Genomic DNA, 23,864 nt, shown 5'->3' with positions numbered 1-23,864 from the left:
CCAGTAAGGGAGGAGCAGTTAGGGGTTACAATCCTGCTGCCAGTGGGGGGGGTGTTGGTTCGGAGGACAGTACTACTGCCAGTGTTGCTGCACTGTGGTATCTGGTGTTACTGCTTTGGCATTTTGCGCTGCAGTGTGGTATTGGTTTACTGCCACTGAGGAAGTACTTTGAACTGCACTGTGGTGTTTGCTGCCACTGCTGGAGAGGGGTTTAATGCTGCACTGTGTTATTTGGCACTGCTAGTGAAACTATTTTGTGCTGCGCCGTGATATTTGATGCTGCTGGTGAGGCATTTCATGCAGCACTGTGGTATTTATTTGGCACTGCTGATTATGTATTTTGTATTGCACTGTGGTATTTATTTGGTGCTGCGGAGATGTTATTTTCTATTACATTGTGGTATTTAGCGTGCTACTGGAGGTAGTTTGTGCTGCGCTGTGGTATTTGATATTGCTGGGTAGGTATTTCATGCTACATTGTGGTATTTATTTAGTGCTGCTAAAGCCACGGTCAGCTATCTCTGGTAGTTCCCATAGAGTTGAATGGAGTGGAGATGCACATGCATGGGAAACAGAAACACAGGCCCCTGTTTTATTGATTGGCAGGGGCCCAGAGCCTTATGCCCTATCAACAGAGGATAAGTTGTTTTAATGAGACAACCCCTTTAAGGGAGTGATGAGGGACATCATCAAGTAAACTAAAATTCATTGTAATGTGCATCACTATTTGTGTGCGATATAGGGCGAGGAGCGATATCATATGTGGGCTGGTGTGGTCCCTGTTTTTTGCTCGGTTATAGGCTGCAATCTTATTAGTATGTTTCCTACACTAGCTAACATTTGATTTTAGTTATCAGCATTGCTGTCTCATATGAGGTGGTGGTTGATATTTGTGTGCTCAGGTTTAAAGTCCACATAGGCAAACAAAAAAACTGAAGTAGGGCAGTAGGGCAGGCAAGATTTGACCAGTTTGCAGGTTTGCGGTTTTAAAGACAACTAAGTGAGTTATATTTATGTCTCTATATGCCATTATATCAATACTGTGTGTATTCATCAGGGACTGAGGGGTGATGTTGGAAACCCAAATATCTAACATTTGCCACTAGGTACTCACTTTTTGGTTGGGCCTCGTGATGCTGAATGAATAATTCCAATGGAAAGTTTATAACCTAGTAGATCTCAACTCATTTAGCTTGGTGGCACTGAAGTGTATGTGGTTTTCCAGCTTGCATGCAGGACGATTGTGCATGGAATTATACATTCAGAGGAAAAACTGTATTGCACTTAAAAAAAGGATTTTTGGCATATTGCACAAATATGTATGCTAACATAATCCTTATATTTTCAATACTCAACAACCAGTATGGAGTGGGGCCTAGCAAGTCTTGGTAATAGCAAAACCCAGATTCACATACAAGGCAGTTGCATAGAAAATGCCCAAATAAAGTACAAACCGGATTCCGAAAAAGTTGGGACACTAAACAAATTGTGAATAAAAACTGAATGCAATGATGTGGAGATGGCAAATGTCAATATTTTATTTGTAATAGAACGTAGATGACAGATCAAACGTTTAATCCGAGTAAATGTATCATTTTAAAGGAAAAATACGTTGATTCTAATTTTCACGGTGTCAACAAATCCCCAAAAAGTTGGGACAAGTAGCAATAAGAGGCTGGAAAAAGTAAATTTGAGCATAACGAAGAGCTGAAAGACCAATTAACACTAATTAGGTCAATTGGCAACATGATTGGGTATAAAAAGAGCTTCTCAGAGTGGCAGTGTCTCTCAGAAGCCAAGATGGGTAGAGGATCACCAATTCCCACAATGTTGCGCAGAAAGATAGTGGAGCAATATCAGAAAGGTGTTACCCAGCGAAAAAATTGCAAAGACTTTGCATCTATCATCATCAACTGTGCATAACATCATCCGAAGATTCAGAGAATCTGGAACAATCTCTGTGCGTAAGGGTCAAGGCCGTAAAACCATACTGGATGGCCGTGATCTCCGGGCCCTTAAACGACACTGCACCACAAACAGGAATGCTACTGTAAAGGAAATCACAGAATGGGCTCAGGAATACTTCCAGAAACCATTGTCAGTGAACACAATCCACCGTGCCATCCGCCGTTGCCAGCTGAAACTCTACAGTGCAAAGAAGAAGCCATTTCTAAGCAAGATCCACAAGCTCAGGCGTTTTCACTGGGCCAGGGATCATTTAAAATGGAGTGTGGCAAAATGGAAGACTGTTCTGTGGTCAGACGAGTCACGATTCGAAGTTCTTTTTGGAAATCTGGGACGCCATGTCATCCGGACCAAAGAGGACAAGGACAACCCAAGTTGTTATCAACGCTCAGTTCAGAAGCCTGCATCTCTGATGGTATGGGGTTGCATGAGTGCGTGTGGCATGGGCAGCTTGCATGTCTGGAAAGGCACCATCAATGCAGAAAAATATATTCAGGTTCTAGAACAACATATGCTTCCATCCAGACGTCATCTCTTTCAGTGAAGACCATGCATTTTTCAACAAGATAATGCCAGACCACATTCTGCATCAATCACAACATCATGGCTGCGTAGGAGAAGGATCCGGGTACTGAAATGGCCAGTCTGCAGTCCAGATCTTTCACCTATAGAGAACATTTGGCGCATCATAAAGAGGAAGGTGCAACAAAGAAGGCCCAAGACGATTGAACAGTTAGAGGCCTGTATTAGACAAGAATGGGAGAGCATTCCTATTTCTAAACTTGAGAAACTGGTCTCCTCGGTCCCCAGACGTCTGTTGAGTGTTGTAAGAAGAAGGGGAGATGCCACACAGTGGTGAAAATGGCCTTTTTTGGGGATTTGTTGACACCATGAAATTCTGATTCAACATATTTTTCCCTTAAAATGGTACATTTTCTCAGTTTAAACTTTTGTTCCGTGATTTATGTTCTATTCTGAATAAAATATTAGAAGTTGGCACCTCCACATCATTGCATTCAGTTTTTATTCACGATTTGTATAGTGTACCAACTTTTTTGGAATCCGGTTTGAAGATACAGTATACCGTCCTCTGTGATATATTTACAGTATATACAGTATACTGTCCTATGTAGTATATAGATACAGTATACCGTCCTCTGTGATATATTTACAGTATACACAGTATACTGTCCTCTGTATTATGTATATAGTATACTGTCCTCTGTAGTATATATATATATATATATATATAAATATACAGTATACTGTCCTCTGTAGTATATATGTAATGTCTCGGAGTGCCACTACCACCCCTTTGGACACCTTGCTACTGTCTCCTATGTGCTAATACCTGTCATCTAATGTATTTTATGTCATCTCAGAATAATATGCAAATTTTTCCATGTAACTGTTATAGTTCATGTAATGTTAAAGTATGCAGAAATGAGGGGGCACACTCAAGAGAGAACCACTAGATGGATGATGGCATAATATTTTATTACTCTAAAAACAAACCCCTAAAAATATATAAAAAACAATCATAAAATAGCATATATTAATGCAGCAATCCTATAGTGCATGACAAGCGGTGCTACACATATATGACAAATACCATATGATATATAACATGCAGCAATATAACAATGCGTGACACGCTAGTGGTATGGAACCATATGTGATAGTCCTGTAGCCGTCCTATTGATAATAGGTAGAATGTCAGCACTTTCATGCATAAATGTCCCACTGAGACTTGATGGTGATGGTGCTATGACCAAATGTCCCAAAAGATGATGCCACTACAATTAGGGCAGTGTAGCTAAATCCAATAGGACAGTTGAATACCAGTGTCCGGTATTGTGGATGTACAAAATACGTACATATATTAGATACTGGAGCTACTTACTATATCACGCCGCCTGTAGTGTCCCGGTCTCACCCCACCTTCTTGCTGCTTGACCGCAGCGTTGATTCCCCAGGTGGCCGAACGCGGCCGAACGTGGCGTCCCACGTGACCTGGTTGATTAGGGTTCCGGGTTGGCGCTTCCCTGACGTCACTAATGTGCGACTGTGACTCTGGCTGTAGCTCCGTACCGGAGATGTAATGGAAATATATCTCTTATACTTGGAACTTCTGGCTTTTTGTTCTTTACTCTTCTTATTGAATCCACGCTCACTCCGTGCTACCAGACGCGTTTCAGGGTCTACACCCCTTCCTCAGTGGCCACCGAGTGAGTGGATTCTCACTCTTTTAAAAGGTGTTGTCCCACCCACAATTGTGTTCTTTTGTGCTTGACTCAATATGTGGGGTGGATTTTGATTGCTGATAAATCATGTTAAAACATATATAAATGACGTAAAATAATAAATATAGCATCCCCACATGTAATACTATATAAAAACACTTAAAAAAACAGCTCTGGATGAAGACTGCAAGGTCAGATTATCATTTTGGGAAAAAACGCATCAAAACCGCATCAGTGTGAACTGCGTTTTGCATGCGTTTTTTATGTAATTATCAATTATAGGGTCTAACAGTGTTTCTAAACGGATAACACCAAAAATAACATCATTATATAATGTGTTCTCCGTGTAATTTCATATTTGGTGATCCTAAATATATATATTCCCAGATTGGGTAGTATGTCGTATAGGGGAGGAGCCATCCAGTGGGGAGGGGAGATCACAATGTCGATAATCGACCAAACTGCGATGTCCCATCCCCCCCGGACGACCCCCCAACAATCACAGGAACCCGAACACCTCCATCTCGGCATTGAGGCCCCTGGGAATGATGGTATCATACTCGAAGATTCTGCGGGATTCTTGTCTCGACATGTGTGCAATATGGTTACCTCCTCTCCACATTTTTTTGACTCTTTCTATAGCTGTGAATTTTAGACTAGTTGGATCACAGTTGTGTTGAATTTTAAAATGTTTCGATAAGGAATGTGTTTCTAAACCTTTTTTAATGTTTGCCACATGTTCCGCTATCCTCTTTTTGAGTGTTCTTTTGGTCCTGCCTATGTACTGTTTCTTACATCCACATTCTAATAGGTAGATGACATCCGTGGAGTCACAGGTTAAACATTCTTGTATTTCTAAGCTGAAAGAGTTTACTGTGGATGTAACCTTTGTTGTTTTTTTAGGAAAATTTGTCATTTTACAATTTGCGCACCTTCCACATTTAAAAAACCCATTAGTTGTTAACCAATTGTTTTTTGTTATTTGTTGTTTCTCTTTCTTAATTTTTACGGTTGGGGCTATTTTGCCTGCTAAATTATTGGCCCTTGTATATGTTATTTTCGGTACGTCACTCAGTAATGGGCCAATTATCTTATCATTCAGCAGATGACCCCAATGTTTGCGAATGCTCCTCTCCATCACTCTATACTGGGAATTGAACGGGAGGATAATTCTCAGTGTTTCATCTCGTAATTGTGATGGACCTGTCTCAAAGAAACTTTTTCTTTCCATCTTCTTCACCTTTTCCAGTGATTTGTCTATAATCTGGACTGGGTAATCTCTTTCCAATAATTGCTGTTTTAGGCCGGTGGCCTCTTCATCAAATTTGCTGTCCATCGTACAGTTGCGCTTCAGTCTGCGGAACTGGCTAGTTGGTATATTGATAAGCCACCGCGGAAGATGGCAACTTGCAAATCTGATGAAGCTATTTTTGGCCACCGGCTTAAAGAATGTATTACAGCATAATTGTTCTTCCCTAATCCATATCTCCAAATCTAAAAATTCTACCTTTTCTTTACTAATGGTTGGACTAAATATGAGGTTCTTGTCATTTTTATTGATATCACTGAGAAATAGATCCAGAGATTCAGCTGTGTCTCGCCAGATGAACAAAATGTCATCAATGTACCGCCGCCATAGCACCAGATCCGTCCCCAGCCTGGGAGCAATGATCTCTCTCTCCCATTGAGCCAAGAAAAGGTTGGCATAGCTGGGGGCGAATCTGGTGCCCATGGCGGTCCCGGTACACTGCAAATAGAACTCCCTTTCAAAAGAAAAATAGTTGTGGGCCAATATATATCCTACTCCCTCTAACAGGAAATCTAATTGTTCCACAGGGAGCCCAGCATCTCCCGACAATTGCTCGTGTAATGCCTGTATCCCCCTGGTATGCTCAATAACCGTATAGAGGGATCCAACATCCAGTGTCCCCAAGATCCATCCATCTACCCATTTGACATTTTCAAGTGTTTTGATGATGTCTGTAGTGTCTCGAATATATGATGGTACTCGTTTTACATATGGTTGGAGCCACTGGTCAATGTATTTGGATAAATTACAGGATATGGATTGGATACCCGACACAATCGGGCGACCTGGAGGTGCTTCCAGGTTCTTATGGATCTTGGGGACACAATAGAACATGGGGATCCTCCCCTCAGTGTCCAGAATAAATTTTGCTTCCTGATCGGAAAGAAAGCCAGCTCCTACCCCCCTTCCACAATAATCTTTAAGAATATTATAGTATTCCTGTGTTGGGTCTCCTTTTAATCTTTGGTAGGTATTCTCTGATCTTAGCTGTCTGTAACATTCTTCTGTGTAATCTCTAGTGTTGAGTATCACGACAGCTCCACCCTTATCGGCTGGCCTAATTGTGATATTATTGGCCTCTTGTAGGGATTTTATGGCCTTAATTTCTTCTCTGTTCAGATTCGCATTGATCCTGCGACTTTTTATCCTCCTCAAATCTCGTTCCACATTATTTTTAAAAGTGGCCATTTCACTACTGATCTCCTGCCTAGGATATTTCTTTGATCTCACCTTCAGATCTGTATGTAAATATTTACTTGTGTTACCTCCTATATCCATCTCCCTATTAATGGGATTTTTGAGAAAATATTTTTTAAGACAAAGACGTCTAATGAACTTCTCCACTCCTATGTATGTTGCAAATTTGTCCATAGAGTTCGTCGGAGCAAACTTTAAACCTTTATTAAGAAGCTGCACCTGGATGTCAGTCAGTACAGCCTCACTGATGTTGATTACATTGGTGGTTGGTGCTATTAATTTTTGTGCTTTCTTCTTATGTGCATGTCGTCCTCTCCGAATTGTTCGTTGTGATTGTGCCTTTGTGACCTGTTCATTGTTGGTGTGTAATGGTGTGTTGTGTCCTGATAGTGTCTGTGTTCCTGTCTGTGTGTCTGGTAATTCCCTCTGTTCTGTGTGTGCTCCCTCGGACGCTCCCTCAAATTGTATTCGTGGACATAACCCTGTGTTTTGTGATTGTGTTTCTTTGACTCTTGTCGTGGTGGGGTGGGAGTGCGTGTGTTCCTTATTCGTGCTTTGTGGTGTGGTGGTGTGAAGTCTAAAAAATGTGGTGTTGACAATGTTTCAAACCTATTTGAGATTGGTACATTCTCAAATTGGCTTAGTGTATCAATGTGTGCAACCTCCCTCTGTTTATAAACCTCAGTGGCTTCTTTTCTTTCCATATGGTTTAATTTCCTGGATTTTTTCCCTATTATTTCCCTTTCTAATGCATCTAAATTTTTGCAAATTCTTTCATGCCATTTGTGAACTGCATCAGTATCTGGGAATGTTTCCATTTCTCTTTTGAGAATATCTATTTGCCCTGTCATTTCTTCTGTCATTTGTATCCTTCTTTTGATGATCATTTGGACAAGGGCTCCCGACTGTGCTTTCAGGAAATCATCCCATTCTTTTTTGAATTTGTCACTCACCAGATCAGATGCAGGTGTCTTGGCGAGTGACAAACCCCTAGGGATGAAGCCCCTGTCCAGATATTGCGTAAGGGATCTAATCTCCCACTTGTTACGCAGTTGACGTTGCAGAGTCCTCTCCAGAACTTTAAAAACATCATCCATTGATCTTGTTGTTTCTATTGATGCCTCCCCTTCTATATTGAAGGTGAAAGCCTCAATTTTCTTGTATTTATTATCTAGGTGTTCCCAGATGTCCATATCAAAGAGAGGGGGAGCTCAACTGTTGAGGGTAATGCAATAAACCAAAAGAAGGAAATCCAGCGGCTCACCCCTGTCTCGTATGGGTAGGTGCTCACCCTCTAGTCCTACCCTCAGGACTGGAAAGAAGTGATAAAGTATGCAGAAATGAGGGGGCACACTCAAGAGAGAACCACTAGATGGATGATGGCATAATATTTTATTACTCTAAAAACAAACCCCTAAAAATATATAAAAAACAATCATAAAATAGCATATATTAATGCAGCAATCCTATAGTGCATGACAAGCGGTGCTACACATATATGACAAATACCATATGATATATAACATGCAGCAATATAACAATGCGTGACACGCTAGTGGTATGGAACCATATGTGATAGTCCTGTAGCCGTCCTATTGATAATAGGTAGAATGTCAGCACTTTCATGCATAAATGTCCCACTGAGACTTGATGGTGATGGTGCTATGACCAAATGTCCCAAAAGATGATGCCACTACAATTAGGGCAGTGTAGCTAAATCCAATAGGACAGTTGAATACCAGTGTCCGGTATTGTGGATGTACAAAATACGTACATATATTAGATACTGGAGCTACTTACTATATCACGCCGCCTGTAGTGTCCCGGTCTCACCCCACCTTCTTGCTGCTTGACCGCAGCGTTGATTCCCCAGGTGGCCGAACGCGGCCGAACGTGGCGTCCCACGTGACCTGGTTGATTAGGGTTCCGGGTTGGCGCTTCCCTGACGTCACTAATGTGCGACTGTGACTCTGGCTGTAGCTCCGTACCGGAGATGTAATGGAAATATATCTCTTATACTTGGAACTTCTGGCTTTTTGTTCTTTACTCTTCTTATTGAATCCACGCTCACTCCGTGCTACCAGACGCGTTTCAGGGTCTACACCCCTTCCTCAGTGGCCACCGAGTGAGTGGATTCTCACTCTTTTAAAAGGTGTTGTCCCACCCACAATTGTGTTCTTTTGTGCTTGACTCAATATGTGGGGTGGATTTTGATTGCTGATAAATCATGTTAAAACATATATAAATGACGTAAAATAATAAATATAGCATCCCCACATGTAATACTATATAAAAACACTTAAAAAAACAGCTCTGGATGAAGACTGCAAGGTCAGATTATCATTTTGGGAAAAAACGCATCAAAACCGCATCAGTGTGAACTGCGTTTTGCATGCGTTTTTTATGTAATTATCAATTATAGGGTCTAACAGTGTTTCTAAACGGATAACACCAAAAATAACATCATTATATAATGTGTTCTCCGTGTAATTTCATATTTGGTGATCCTAAATATATATATTCCCAGATTGGGTAGTATGTCGTATAGGGGAGGAGCCATCCAGTGGGGAGGGGAGATCACAATGTCGATAATCGACCAAACTGCGATGTCCCATCCCCCCCGGACGACCCCCCAACAATCACAGGAACCCGAACACCTCCATCTCGGCATTGAGGCCCCTGGGAATGATGGTATCATACTCGAAGATTCTGCGGGATTCTTGTCTCGACATGTGTGCAATATGGTTACCTCCTCTCCACATTTTTTTGACTCTTTCTATAGCTGTGAATTTTAGACTAGTTGGATCACAGTTGTGTTGAATTTTAAAATGTTTCGATAAGGAATGTGTTTCTAAACCTTTTTTAATGTTTGCCACATGTTCCGCTATCCTCTTTTTGAGTGTTCTTTTGGTCCTGCCTATGTACTGTTTCTTACATCCACATTCTAATAGGTAGATGACATCCGTGGAGTCACAGGTTAAACATTCTTGTATTTCTAAGCTGAAAGAGTTTACTGTGGATGTAACCTTTGTTGTTTTTTTAGGAAAATTTGTCATTTTACAATTTGCGCACCTTCCACATTTAAAAAACCCATTAGTTGTTAACCAATTGTTTTTTGTTATTTGTTGTTTCTCTTTCTTAATTTTTACGGTTGGGGCTATTTTGCCTGCTAAATTATTGGCCCTTGTATATGTTATTTTCGGTACGTCACTCAGTAATGGGCCAATTATCTTATCATTCAGCAGATGACCCCAATGTTTGCGAATGCTCCTCTCCATCACTCTATACTGGGAATTGAACGCTGGATTTCCTTCTTTTGGTTTATTGCATTACCCTCAACAGTTGAGCTCCCCCTCTCTTTGATATGGACATCTGGGAACACCTAGATAATAAATACAAGAAAATTGAGGCTTTCACCTTCAATATAGAAGGGGAGGCATCAATAGAAACAACAAGATCAATGGATGATGTTTTTAAAGTTCTGGAGAGGACTCTGCAACGTCAACTGCGTAACAAGTGGGAGATTAGATCCCTTACGCAATATCTGGACAGGGGCTTCATCCCTAGGGGTTTGTCACTCGCCAAGACACCTGCATCTGATCTGGTGAGTGACAAATTCAAAAAAGAATGGGATGATTTCCTGAAAGCACAGTCGGGAGCCCTTGTCCAAATGATCATCAAAAGAAGGATACAAATGACAGAAGAAATGACAGGGCAAATAGATATTCTCAAAAGAGAAATGGAAACATTCCCAGATACTGATGCAGTTCACAAATGGCATGAAAGAATTTGCAAAAATTTAGATGCATTAGAAAGGGAAATAATAGGGAAAAAATCCAGGAAATTAAACCATATGGAAAGAAAAGAAGCCACTGAGGTTTATAAACAGAGGGAGGTTGCACACATTGATACACTAAGCCAATTTGAGAATGTACCAATCTCAAATAGGTTTGAAACATTGTCAACACCACATTTTTTAGACTTCACACCACCACACCACAAAGCACGAATAAGGAACACACGCACTCCCACCCCACCACGACAAGAGTCAAAGAAACACAATCACAAAACACAGGGTTATGTCCACGAATACAATTTGAGGGAGCGTCCGAGGGAGCACACACAGAACAGAGGGAATTACCAGACACACAGACAGGAACACAGACACTATCAGGACACAACACACCATTACACACCAACAATGAACAGGTCACAAAGGCACAATCACAACGAACAATTCGGAGAGGACGACATGCACATAAGAAGAAAGCACAAAAATTAATAGCACCAACCACCAATGTAATCAACATCAGTGAGGCTGTACTGACTGACATCCAGGTGCAGCTTCTTAATAAAGGTTTAAAGTTTGCTCCGACGAACTCTATGGACAAATTTGCAACATACATAGGAGTGGAGAAGTTCATTAGACGTCTTTGTCTTAAAAAATATTTTCTCAAAAATCCCATTAATAGGGAGATGGATATAGGAGGTAACACAAGTAAATATTTACATACAGATCTGAAGGTGAGATCAAAGAAATATCCTAGGCAGGAGATCAGTAGTGAAATGGCCACTTTTAAAAATAATGTGGAACGAGATTTGAGGAGGATAAAAAGTCGCAGGATCAATGCGAATCTGAACAGAGAAGAAATTAAGGCCATAAAATCCCTACAAGAGGCCAATAATATCACAATTAGGCCAGCCGATAAGGGTGGAGCTGTCGTGATACTCAACACTAGAGATTACACAGAAGAATGTTACAGACAGCTAAGATCAGAGAATACCTACCAAAGATTAAAAGGAGACCCAACACAGGAATACTATAATATTCTTAAAGATTATTGTGGAAGGGGGGTAGGAGCTGGCTTTCTTTCCGATCAGGAAGCAAAATTTATTCTGGACACTGAGGGGAGGATCCCCATGTTCTATTGTGTCCCCAAGATCCATAAGAACCTGGAAGCACCTCCAGGTCGCCCGATTGTGTCGGGTATCCAATCCATATCCTGTAATTTATCCAAATACATTGACCAGTGGCTCCAACCATATGTAAAACGAGTACCATCATATATTCGAGACACTACAGACATCATCAAAACACTTGAAAATGTCAAATGGGTAGATGGATGGATCTTGGGGACACTGGATGTTGGATCCCTCTATACGGTTATTGAGCATACCAGGGGGATACAGGCATTACACGAGCAATTGTCGGGAGATGCTGGGCTCCCTGTGGAACAATTAGATTTCCTGTTAGAGGGAGTAGGATATATATTGGCCCACAACTATTTTTCTTTTGAAAGGGAGTTCTATTTGCAGTGTACCGGGACCGCCATGGGCACCAGATTCGCCCCCAGCTATGCCAACCTTTTCTTGGCTCAATGGGAGAGAGAGATCATTGCTCCCAGGCTGGGGACGGATCTGGTGCTATGGCGGCGGTACATTGATGACATTTTGTTCATCTGGCGAGACACAGCTGAATCTCTGGATCTATTTCTCAGTGATATCAATAAAAATGACAAGAACCTCATATTTAGTCCAACCATTAGTAAAGAAAAGGTAGAATTTTTAGATTTGGAGATATGGATTAGGGAAGAACAATTATGCTGTAATACATTCTTTAAGCCGGTGGCCAAAAATAGCTTCATCAGATTTGCAAGTTGCCATCTTCCGCGGTGGCTTATCAATATACCAACTAGCCAGTTCCGCAGACTGAAGCGCAACTGTACGATGGACAGCAAATTTGATGAAGAGGCCACCGGCCTAAAACAGCAATTATTGGAAAGAGATTACCCAGTCCAGATTATAGACAAATCACTGGAAAAGGTGAAGAAGATGGAAAGAAAAAGTTTCTTTGAGACAGGTCCATCACAATTACGAGATGAAACACTGAGAATTATCCTCCCGTTCAATTCCCAGTATAGAGTGATGGAGAGGAGCATTCGCAAACATTGGGGTCATCTGCTGAATGATAAGATAATTGGCCCATTACTGAGTGACGTACCGAAAATAACATATACAAGGGCCAATAATTTAGCAGGCAAAATAGCCCCAACCGTAAAAATTAAGAAAGAGAAACAACAAATAACAAAAAACAATTGGTTAACAACTAATGGGTTTTTTAAATGTGGAAGGTGCGCAAATTGTAAAATGACAAATTTTCCTAAAAAAACAACAAAGGTTACATCCACAGTAAACTCTTTCAGCTTAGAAATACAAGAATGTTTAACCTGTGACTCCACGGATGTCATCTACCTATTAGAATGTGGATGTAAGAAACAGTACATAGGCAGGACCAAAAGAACACTCAAAAAGAGGATAGCGGAACATGTGGCAAACATTAAAAAAGGTTTAGAAACACATTCCTTATCGAAACATTTTAAAATTCAACACAACTGTGATCCAACTAGTCTAAAATTCACAGCTATAGAAAGAGTCAAAAAAATGTGGAGAGGAGGTAACCATATTGCACACATGTCGAGACAAGAATCCCGCAGAATCTTCGAGTATGATACCATCATTCCCAGGGGCCTCAATGCCGAGATGGAGGTGTTCGGGTTCCTGTGATTGTTGGGGGGTCGTCCGGGGGGGATGGGACATCGCAGTTTGGTCGATTATCGACATTGTGATCTCCCCTCCCCACTGGATGGCTCCTCCCCTATACGACATACTACCCAATCTGGGAATATATATATTTAGGATCACCAAATATGAAATTACACGGAGAACACATTATATAATGATGTTATTTTTGGTGTTATCCGTTTAGAAACACTGTTAGACCCTATAATTGATAATTACATAAAAAACGCATGCAAAACGCAGTTCACACTGATGCGGTTTTGATGCGTTTTTTCCCAAAATGATAATCTGACCTTGCAGTCTTCATCCAGAGCTGTTTTTTTAAGTGTTTTTATATAGTATTACATGTGGGGATGCTATATTTATTATTTTACGTCATTTATATATGTTTTAACATGATTTATCAGCAATCAAAATCCACCCCACATATTGAGTCAAGCACAAAAGAACACAATTGTGGGTGGGACAACACCTTTTAAAAGAGTGAGAATCCACTCACTCGGTGGCCACTGAGGAAGGGGTGTAGACCCTGAAACGCGTCTGGTAGCACGGAGTGAGCGTGGATTCAATAAGAAGAGTAAAGAACAAAAAGCCAGAAGTTCCAAGTATAAGAGATATATTTCCATTACATCTCCGGTACGGAGCTACAGCCAGAGTCACAGTCGCACATTAGTGACGTCAGGGAAGCGCCAACCCGGAACCCTAATCAACCAGGTCACGTGGGACGCCACGTTCGGCCGCGTTCGGCCACCTGGGGAATCAACGCTGCGGTCAAGCAGCAAGAAGGTGGGGTGAGACCGGGACACTACAGGCGGCGTGATATAGTAAGTAGCTCCAGTATCTAATATATGTACGTATTTTGTACATCCACAATACCGGACACTGGTATTCAACTGTCCTATTGGATTTAGCTACACTGCCCTAATTGTAGTGGCATCATCTTTTGGGACATTTGGTCATAGCACCATCACCATCAAGTCTCAGTGGGACATTTATGCATGAAAGTGCTGACATTCTACCTATTATCAATAGGACGGCTACAGGACTATCACATATGGTTCCATACCACTAGCGTGTCACGCATTGTTATATTGCTGCATGTTATATATCATATGGTATTTGTCATATATGTGTAGCACCGCTTGTCATGCACTATAGGATTGCTGCATTAATATATGCTATTTTATGATTGTTTTTTATATATTTTTAGGGGTTTGTTTTTAGAGTAATAAAATATTATGCCATCATCCATCTAGTGGTTCTCTCTTGAGTGTGCCCCCTCATTTCTGCATACTTTATCACTTCTTTCCAGTCCTGAGGGTAGGACTAGAGGGTGAGCACCTACCCATACGAGACAGGGGTGAGCCGCTGGATTTCCTTCTTTTAGTTCATGTAATGTGCCTGGTCTGCCAGCAGGTGGAAGCAAACACTTCGCAGAGCCTTAGCAGAGTCTGGAACTTTTCCTTCCAGTCTCTAACCCTCTCTGAGAGACAGGGGGAGTTTAGTGTTGGTGAGTCAGTCTAGCCTACCCCCTCCTGGGGAAAGGTTCTATGTTGGCTAGCAGAGCGCTGCCTGCTCTGCTAGGTCCAGAGGCCCTGCCTCTAAAGTGCATTTTGGTTGCTTGTCCCCTCCTGGGCTTGCATTGCCTTAAAGGGAACTTGTCACCTGGATTTTGGGTATAGAGCTGAGGACATGGGTTGCTAGATGGCCACTAGCACATCCGCAATACCCAGTCCCCATAGCTCTGTGTGCTTTTATTGTGTAAAAAATAACGATTTGATACATATGCAAATTAACCTGAGATGAGTCAGAGCTTGTAAATATGACTCTTCTCTGGTCACACAGGTAAGATATGACTCTTTTATGTTAATTAGCATATGTATCAAATCGGTTTTTTTACACAATAAAAGCACAGAGAGCTATGGGGACTGGGTATTGCGGATGTGCTAGCGGCCATCTAGCAACCCATGTCCTCAGCTATATACCCAAAATCCCGGTGACAGGTTCCCTTTAACCCCTTAAGGACTTAGGACGTACCGGTACACCATGTTTGCCGAGTCCTTAAGGACTCAGGGCGTACCGGTACGTCCTAAGTTTAAAACTAGATTGCGGCGCTGCGGGCGGTGATCGGAACAGGATGTCCGCTGAAATCATTCAGAGGGCATCCTATCACAACGCCGGAGGGGGGTCCCGTGAACCCCCCGTGTCGGCGATCGCCGCAAACCGCAGGTCAATTCAGACCTGCGGTTTGCGGCTTTTACCTTATGCGACGGCGGTGATCGGAGGTGCCATCGGGTCCCCATGCGGCTGTAGGGGGGACCCGATGGCATGGAAGGCAGCGCGATGCCTTCCTTAGGCATCTGCGCTGCCTTCCGGTGACGAGCCTGTGATATCCAGCCCCCTGGATCTCACAGGCCGGAATCTGTATGAGTAATACTCATAGTATTACTCATACAGCCAATGCATTCCAATACAGAAGTATTGGAATGCATTGTAAAAGGGATTAGACCCCCAAAAGCTCAAGTCCCAAAGTGGGACAAAAAATAAAGTTAAAATAAAGTTGAAAAAATAAAGTTTTCCCCCCCAAAAATTAAAAGCAAAAATAAACAAAAACGTCATTTTCCCCAAATAAAGTTTAAAAAAAACTGTTAAAAAATAGGGGGAAAAAAAGTAGACATATTAGGTATCGCCGCGTCCGTATCGACCAGATCTATTAACATATCACATGAACTAACCCCTCAGATGAACACCATAAAAAATAAAAACTGTGCTAAATAAACAATTTTTTTGTCACCTTACATTACAAAAAGAACAACAGCAAGCGATAAAAAAGGCGTTTGCCCACATAAATAGTACCAATCTAACCGTCACCTCATCCTGCAAAAAATGAGCCCCTACCTGAGACAATCGCCCAAAAAATAAAAAAACTATGGCTCAGAATATGGAGACACTAAAACATAATTTTTTTTGTTTCAAAAATGATATTATTGTGTAAAACTTACATAAATAAAAAATAGTATACATATTAGGTATCGCCGCATCCGTATCGACCGGCTCTATAAAAATATCACATGACCTAACCCCTCAGATAAACACCGTAAAAAAATAAAAATAAAAACTGTGCTAAATAAACCATTTTTTGTCACCTTACATCACAAAAAGTGTAATAGCAAGCGATCAAAAAGTCATAGGCACCCCAAAATAGTGCCAATCAAACAGTCATCCCGCAAAAAATGAGACCCTATCGCCCAAAAACTGAAAAAAACTATGGCTCTCGGAATATGGAGACACTAAAACATCATATTTTTTTTATAGGTTATGTGTGATCGGTGGCTCACCAATTGGGTACAATAAAATGGGTGCACACTTCACTGGACTCGCCCATCCCAAGAGAAGCTAAATTAAATTGGAATGTGGAAGGGCACTCACTAAATGGGAAAAATTCTAAAATTTATAAAATTGCATAGAAATATCCACTTGAACAATAAGATAAAACAATGATGATGATAAAATAATATAATATAATGGCGCAACAATATCAAACACCAGACATGAAAACAAATGTATGCGCAATCTTAAATACGCTGCCTGATGATTGCACAAGCCTAATGATACACGACCCGCTGAATAGGATCCAGACAAAAGCTGAATTAGAGGTCCACACTTTCCATAGAAAACAATAGTGTAACTGATAAATCCACTATTCTATAATTGTCAGATGGTAGGGTATAGTTCATAGATTAGAATCCAGATGGTAATAGGTGGACAGCAAAGATGCTTAATAGCAGGATCGTGTTAATATAGTGAGTTAGGCCTCATTCACACGGCCGTTTTTTTTTCCCGTTTACTGGCCGTTTTTTGCGGTCCGTATACGGTCCGTATACGGAACCATTGATTTCAATGGGTCCGCAAAAAAAACGGAATGTACTCCGTATGCATTCCGTTTCCGTTTTTCCGTTTTTCCGTTCCGTTTTAACATAGAACATGTCCTATATTTGGCCGCAAATCACGTTCCGTGGCTCCATTAAAGTCTATGGGTCCGCAAAAAAACGGAATGCATACGGAAGTGCATCCGTATGTCTTCCGTATCCGTTCCGTTTTTTGCGGATCCATCTATTGAAAATGTTATGCCCAGCCCATTTTTTTCTATGAAATTACTGTATACTGTATTTGCCATACGGAAAAACGGAACGGAAAAACGGAACGGAAACGGAAACACAACGGAAACAAAAAACGGAACAACGGATCCGTTTAAAACGGACCGCAAAACACTGAAAAAGACATACGGTCGTGTGCAATAGGCCTTAGGGATATAGTTCCCCTCAATTCAGGTACACCGTATTATGACTTCATCTCCATACTGACAGCACTCAACATGATGTGAAGCAGTAGACGATGGAAAAACTTTAAGAAACTTAACCTTTCTGACATATTTCCCTATAATACCACATTTTAATGGAATTCCCCTTTAAGCACTTGATGAGGTTCATCCGGGGGACACGGAGGACAGAGAACTGGCTCGGCCACTAGTCTGCGGCTTGATGCAGAGCCCTTGCTCGCACAGTAGATGGCAGTGTGGCGTCTGGCCAGATTTGGGATTCCTCTCAACAAAAGAAGGAAGGGGTGGTCACCTTGGTGAGGGAGGGAGCCGCACAGCAGAGCTTAGAGGATACTGGAATAACTTCACAGCAGAGGGGACTCCTGAGAAAGGTGAGTGAGCTCCCATGTTCTCTGTCATGTGAGGATGTGAAGCAGGAGACCTGCCGAGGATGGAGGCAGGCTGAAAAGTCTAGTCAACTTTGTGACAGGACGGTGGGTGTACGTGTGTGCGCACAGTTCACACCTTACAGGTACCTGAGCGCTTCTGGTGCAGCCGTGCACTGAATGTTGCACCCTGGTGATCATGGTTTTACTATGAGGTGGCTGATCTAAACCTCTGGAATGACCTTGGGTGCTAGGATCTGTGTGCTCAGTGACTGACTGGACTGAAGTGATAAGGTTGTTTACCATGTGTCCAGGCTTGTGGGATCAGGACTCCCAGCAGGTGTGCCAGATGGGAGTTATAGCCCAGGAGCAGGTGTTTATAAGGTGCTGCTGTAACATCTGCTACAGAACAGGTGGTAAGATAGACCTGGACATGCGCAACCCGGGCGGTCGTTTGTCCATATTCACACGCGGCGAGTTTGCGGCAGAGACTTCTATCTGCATGGAGTTTACACAGATCTATGTGGCAGAAATACGGAACAGGCTTTCATCTGCCGCATGTAAACATACCCTGACCAGTAGGGAGGTGTTTCTCGGCAGAAATTTTAGAGGGTTTGCTTGGTAAATAACGCCTGGACAAGAAGGCAGAAGTGCGGCATTCCTAGTCCAGGTCCAGGACACTCCGACCTCCTTCACATGGGGGGGGGGCGGCTTTACTAACCCTATAGGTGGTAAATAACGCCTGGACAAGAAGGCAGTAGTGCGGCATTCCTAGTCCAGGTCCAGGACACTCCGACCTCCTTCACATGGGGGGGGGGCGGCTTTACTAACCCTGTAGGTGGTAAATAACGCCTGGACAAGAAGGCAGTAGTGCGGCATTCCTAGTCCAGGTCCAGGACACTCCGACCTCCTTCACATGGGGGGGCGGCTTTACTAACCCTGTAGGTGGTAAATAACGCCTGGACAAGAAGGCAGTAGTGCGGCATTCCTAGTCCAGGTCCAGGACACTCCGACCTCCTTCACATGGGGGGGGGGGGGGGGGCGGCTTTACTAACCCTGTAGGTGGTAAATAACGCCTGGACAAGAAGGCAGTAGTGCGGCATTCCTAGTCCAGGTCACTCCGACCTCCTTCACATGGGGGGGCGGCTTTACTAACCCTGTAGGTGGTAAATAACGCCTGGACAAGAAGGCAGTAGTGCGGCATTCCTAGTCCAGGTCCAGGACACTCCGACCTCCTTCACATGGGGGGGGGGCGGCTTTACTAACCCTGTAGGTGGTAAATAACACCTGGACAAGAAGGCAGTAGTGCGGCATTCCTAGTCCAGGTCACTCCGACCTCCTTCACATGGGGGGCGGCTTTACTAACCCTATAGGTGGTAAATAACGCCTGGACCAGAAGGCAGTAGTGCGGCATTCCTAGTCCAGGTCCAGGACACTCCGACCTCCTTCACATGGGGGGGCGGCTTTACTAACCCTGTAGGTGGTAAATAACGCCTGGACAAGAAGGCAGTAGTGCGGCATTCCTAGTCCAGGTCCAGGACACTCCGACCTCCTTCACATGGGGGGCGGCTTTACTAACCCTGTAGGTGGTAAATGCTCTGCGCCAGAATAGTGGCGTGACTGTGCCTGTATTGTAGGTGGATTAGGCATTTGCCACAATTTTATTAAGCTTTTGCTCCGTATTTCGAGTGATTTGTGCCATGCTCGGCAGTTTACAATTACTTACGATTGAACATAGAATGGATTTTTGTAATTTATTAATTTTATGTTTTCCTTATGAAATAGGCATTCAGGTGCCCATAGCGGTTTAGAATCCGTACAGATGTGCTCAGGAAGGCTGGAGCAGAGCGGAGCCAGCGGGTGCAGGCAGGAACTCTGCCTATCGAGTCACTACTCCTTACTGTGCCCGCTCTGCTCAAGCCTGGCATAGACCGTCAGAGCTGGCACAGGCATGTGCAGCGCTATGTGCTCCTGTCTGTACAGTGCCCACTGCGGCCCGACCGGTATACCATGTACAAGAATACCTATTCTACACCGTCTGAACTTCTGGCGCCTATTTTGTAGGTAAAACAGAAAAATAAAGTATATTACAAAAATACATTGTGAGACACTTTTAGTAGTAACTGTTTTAAAGGTTTAGATACACTTTATTTTGTAATATTTAAAACATACATTTTTTCCCTCCAGTTTTGATGCCTATAGGAAAAAACTGCAGAAAACAACCCCATTCCTATTTATTTATTTAACACGCCTATATAGCGCTACTGTATTCCAAAAGCGCTTTACAGACATTAGCGTCTACTCTGCCTGTTCTGCCATCTCATGTGCCAAAAATATGCTGCAGTGTTCTGTGCTGAAGTTAAATGAATATCGATGGAGGCGAACTAGGGAAACTATTAAGAAAAATAAGAAAACTTTTACTGAGGCCAGAATTGCTTAGGAATCGGGCCATACACGGTGGATAAATGTCAGCTGAACCACCCAAGCTAATGTGTACGGCAGGGATGGCCAACCTGAGGCTCTCCAGATGTTGCAAAACTACAACTCCCAGCATGCCCAGACTGCCTACATCTATCAGCCTACAGCAGGGCATGGTGGGAATTGTAGTTTTACAACAGCTGGAGAGCCACAGGTTGGCCAGGCCTGGTGTACGGGGTCTCCTGACTCTCCCCTGACGGCAGATGTCAGGCAAGATAAGGATCAGGCAGTTCGGTTTCAGTCTGCCCTATCCTCTTGTCCTTGGGGAGAGGTGTCTGGCAGCAGCTTACACCCCTCTCCCTGTTGCTGAGTGGGCTGTGGATTGAAAGAGCGGCAGGAGTAGGTGTCACCTGAAGGAGCGTTCGGCAAACGGCTAAGGTGCCCCTCCAGTCTACTATTGCCGAGTACAGTCGCCACAATGAAATCGTCTGCAAGGCACAACTGACTTTTCGATGTTTTCTTCTGACAGTCCTGATGGGGGTTGTACTGGAAATGTTTTTCGGCTATGTTCAGTGTTCTTTTAGGGCACTGCCATATGCTGTTTTCTGCAGAAGAAAGCGATGTACCCTTAAAGGGGTTATCCAGGAATTTATGTCGATCACCTTTCCTCTGGATAGGTCATCAGTATCAAATCGGTGGGGGTCTGACACCTGGGACCCCCGCGGATCAGCTGTTAGAAGGGGCCGGCACTCTTCCTAGGCCATGTGACATCTGCGTACATAGGTCACATGGCCTAGACGCAGCTCAGCCCCATTGAAGTGAATGAGGTTGAGCTGCAATACCAGACACAGCCACTATACAATGTACCGCGCTGTGCTTGGAAAGGCTACTTTCACATTAGCGTTTTTGCAGCATCTGGCAGGGTTCAGCAAAAACGCTTCCGTTACTGATAATACACCCATCTGCATCCAATATGAATGGATCCAGTTGTATTATTTTTAACATAGCCAAGATGGATCTGTCCTGAACTCCATTGAAAGTCAGTGGGGGATGGATCAGTTTTCGATTGTGGCAGAGAAAACTGATCCGTCCCCATTGACTTGCATTGTGGGCCAGGACGGAAAGCAATTCACAGCATGCTGTGGTTTGCTCTCCGGTATGAGAACGGAACGGAATGCATTTTGGCGCACCCCCTTCTGTTTAGTTCAGTCTTGTCCCCGTTGACAATGAATGGGGACAAAACGGAAGTGTTTTTTTCCAGTATTGAGACCCTATGATGGATCTCAATACCAGAAAATATTAACGCTAGTGTGAAAGTAGCCAAAGCTGGCGGTAACTAATGGCACTCCCCAGAGCTCTGGTGAGCGTGGCGGCTCCCTGAAATGGCTTATCGGCAGGGGTACTTAGACTCGGACCCCCGCTGATGTGATAATGATGACCTATTCGGAGTATAGGTCATCATTATCATTTCCTGAATAACCCCTATAAAGTGATTTTCCACCTTCTAACCTATTTATCAGTATCGTTTCAGGAATTCAGGTGCTTTTCCATCCCATTTTCTATAGGGAAAAAAATACCTGAAAAAAACACGACATGCCATCCACACAGTTGTTTTGCAAAGAACGTCACTAATAATCAACCAAGAGTAAAAAGCACCAGAGCGAAATGTTGTGTGTGCAGTGACCCCTTAAAGGGGTTTTGCCATCACATACAATGAGGGCATATCACTAGGATATGCCCCCATTGTCTGATAGGTGCGGGTCCCACCTACAACGAGAAAAAAGCTGGGAAATTAATGGAGGGCGCACTGCGCATGCACAGCCAGCCTCCATTTAAATGGAGCTGCCGGAAATAGCCAAGCGCTGGCTTGGCTATTTCCGTCTCCCATAGAAATGAATGGGAGCAGGGGCCGTGCCTGCGCGGTGCGCTCCCATTCACTTATAAGGGAGCAGCGGGGAGCAGTGCTTGGTGGTGGATGGACCCCGGGAAACCCGGGGATCTCCAGCCACAGCTCTCCCTGCTCCGTTCTCCTGTTAACGATATGCCCCCATTGTATGTGTTGGGAATACCCCTTTAAGAGGAAATCTCCACATTACCGCACGCAAATCCACCATGATGATTATGAGACTCCTTAAACTGCTTCCCAGTGACCAGTGGGAGAGGAAACAAAAAGAAGACTGGAAAAAATTCATTGATAAATCTGACCCTTCGTGTATAACATCCGCCAAATGAATAAAGTAGCACATGCAGGCCTCATGCACATGGGAATTTATATTTAGTTTTTCATTCAGATTTTTCTGCACTTCTGCAACAAATCATCGGCAGAATTCACATGGTGCGATTTTGCCCCAGATTTCACCCTTTGCATTGCGCAGCAAATTTGCTACATGCGGGTTTGCTGCGCGAATCTGTGTGCAATACTCAACCTGTGCATGTCACCTAAGGCCCCTTTCACACAAGCAAGTTTTCTGCATGGGTGGCATGCATGACATGAACGCATAGCACCCGCACTGATTCCTGACCCATTCATTTCAATGGGTCTGTGTTCATGAGCGCATTTTTTTCACGCAGCCCTGGCCCCATAGAAGTGAATGGGGCTTCAGTAAAACGCATTTCATCCGCAAGCAAGTGTGGATGCGATGCGTTTTTCACTGATAGTTGCTAAGGGATGTTGTTTGTAAACCTTCAGTTTTTATCACCCGTGTGAAAACCGCATCAAAACGCATTGCACCCGCAGGGAAAAAACTGAACGCAATCGCAGACAAAACTGACTGAAGTTGCTTGAAAAATGGTGCGAGTTTCCATGAACGCATCCGTATCGTTCGTGTGAAAGAGGCCTAAGGGTACAGCCACATAGGGCGGAATATCCACTGTGGATTTCACCCTGCGTATTGCAAAAAGTTAAAACCTGCGGTGGAAATCTGCAGTGGTGCAAACTCAAGCTGAGACCGTCTCTCAGGAGATTAGAAATACAGAGGATATGCTTACGCCATTTTCAACTCCAAATCTATTCCAAAAGAAAATTATCCTCCTAAGTGGCTGAAAACTGGTGCAAGCTCTTGAGGCTTGGCCCATAAACTCATGATTGGGCCAGGACACTTACCCAAAATTTGGATGCATAATACATCCGTAAGACTGAAATCACAAATGGGTATTTTGTGGTGTTTTTCAGCACTTTTAGGCCTTGTTCACATTTCTGAGAACGATTGACGTCCATGGAAAATCCGTCCGTGTTTCACCCGCGAAGCTATCCGTGAAGAATACATGTGTCTGTTTTTTGCCTCTTGGTGTCATCTGTATTCCACGGACACTGCCCAGCTGAAAATGAATCTCCAGAGCATCTCTTACCAATAGGGCTCATGCACACAAACGTATTTCCTTTCCGTGTCCGTTCCTTTTTTTTTTTTTTTTTTTTTTTTTTTGTGGACTGTATATGGAACCATGTAGAA

General features: G+C 43.2%; 1 protein-coding gene across 3 annotated transcripts in view; it reads left to right on the top strand.

Annotated features, from left to right (window-relative positions):
• The first annotated feature begins 976 nt into the window (after nt 1-976).
• CGNL1 (cingulin like 1) overlaps nt 977-23,864 on the top strand; it is a 175,479-nt gene continuing 152,591 nt past the window's right edge. The window contains exon 1 of one of the 3 annotated variants that reach the window (XM_040413895.1): nt 977-1,000. The gene's annotated coding sequence lies outside the window, so the exon portion shown is untranslated. The other 2 variants (XM_040413897.1, XM_040413896.1) reach the window with 2 other exon arrangements.

This window comes from Bufo bufo, chromosome 1 (assembly GCF_905171765.1).
Source record: "Bufo bufo chromosome 1, aBufBuf1.1, whole genome shotgun sequence".
NCBI classification, from domain to species: Eukaryota; Metazoa; Chordata; class Amphibia; order Anura; family Bufonidae; genus Bufo; species Bufo bufo.
The sequence above is the reverse complement of the archived record's forward strand: the minus strand, read 5'-3'. Positions and strand labels throughout refer to the sequence as shown.